Below are 1,842 nucleotides of genomic sequence, written 5' to 3' on the forward strand. Positions count from 1 at the left end.
TTCTTTTTAATGGTTAATATTCCATGGTGTGGATATAGCATGGAATATGAATAGTAGAAGAAATACTCTCTTATTGACAGTAAATCACATCCTGTTAAATGATTATTTGGATTGTAAGTAAAGTCTGGAGTCAATTTAAAAAATACGTATTTTTACAAAATCTACATTCTTGTTTGTTCGAACCCTAATGTATCTTCAAAAATCATTCTACTCCACAGTTCTGTTCATTTACCTGCTTGAAAACTGGACGTGATAAGAACTTGGAAACCAAAAACAAGGGGAGCGGTTAAGGGCTTTATTGCGCGTGAAAAGGCAGGGAAGCAGCCTGTTTCTGTCCTTTTCTTTCTGTACCCCTCCGTAGCATTTGACACCGACTTGTGGAAAATCTCTCCCTCCGCTTCTGTGATACTCACTAATCCCTTCCTGAACCTCTTTCCACTCTGTCTCCTCTGTAGGACCTTCTGTCTGTCTCTGAAACATTCGTCTCTCCCGGGGCTCTGCCCTGGGGTCCTCCTTATCCCTCTCCCCACACAGTCCCGGGGAGATCTCAACTCCATACGTCACCTTCCACCATGGGCACATCACCTCCAGGCTACGTGCCCTGCCCACAGCTCTCAGCCGAGCACTAGCCCTGCAGACGTGCGTGTCAGGAAGTCATCTCCCCCGACCCTAGAGCGCCTCTAATTCACCACATCCAGAACAACTGTGGCAGCCTCAGAGGGTCCTCTCTTTCCTCTCAGTCTCTCCTTCTGATGAAGACCAAGCTCTGGAGATTTCTGCCTCTCTAGTGCGTATCCAGCCCCATCGCTGCTGTCTCAGTTTAGGACCTTGCTGTTTCACTCTGCTGATAATCGCCTAATTTGTTTCTCATTTTTCTCACTGTACATCCCCCCCATCCCAATTCACCATCCATTTAGCTGCCACAACGATCTTCCTAAAGCACAAGTCTGGTCACCTCATTTCCTGGCTCCTCAGGGACTCCATTGCCCACAGGAGGAGGAGTCCCCGCCTCCGCTCCAGCCTGAGTCCCCTCCTCCTCTGTTGTGCCCCACTTCTGCTGGGCCGTCTTCATGCCTGGAAATGTCCAGGCTGGGGTTTTTGATGTTTGTTTTAATAAATTTTATTTTATAGCAGTTTTAGGTTCACAGCGAGTTCCCGCATACCCTCTGCCACACACGCACAGCCTCCCCCGGCAACATCCTGCACGAGTGGTGCGTTTGCTACAGTCGACACGCCCACACTGGCACATCACGATCACCCAAGGTCCGTATTAGGTTCACTTCACTCTTGCTGTTGTACAGTCTATGGATTTGGACAAATGTATAAAAATGTGTGTCTATCATTGCAGTCTCATACAGAGTAGTTTTCACTGCCCTAAAAATCCTCTGTGTTCTACCTGTTCATCCCTTCCTCCCACCAACCCCTGGCAACCACCAATCTTTTTAGTGTCTCCACAGGTTTGCCTTTTCCAGAATGTCATATAGTTGGAATCGTACAGTACGTAGTCTTTTCAGACTGGCTTCTTTCTCTTAGTGATAAGCATGTAAGTTTCCTCCATGCCTTTTCATGGCTCAATAGTTCATTTCTTTATAGTGCTGAATAATATTACATTGTCTGGATGTACCAGAATTTATCCATTCGTCTACTGAAAGACATCTTCCTTGCTTGGTTGTTTCCAAGTTTTGCAATTATGAATAAAGCTGCTAAAAATGTCCATGTGCAGGTTTTTGTGTGGATGTAAGTTTTCAGTTAATTGGGGTAAATACCAAGAAGTACAATCCTTGGAACATATGGGAAGAGGATGTTTAGTTTTATATAAAACCATTGAATTGTCTTCCAAAG

This window comes from Propithecus coquereli, unplaced genomic scaffold (genome assembly GCF_000956105.1).
Source record: "Propithecus coquereli isolate 6110/MARCELLA unplaced genomic scaffold, Pcoq_1.0 Scaffold248, whole genome shotgun sequence".
NCBI lineage: Eukaryota > Metazoa > Chordata > Mammalia > Primates > Indriidae > Propithecus > Propithecus coquereli.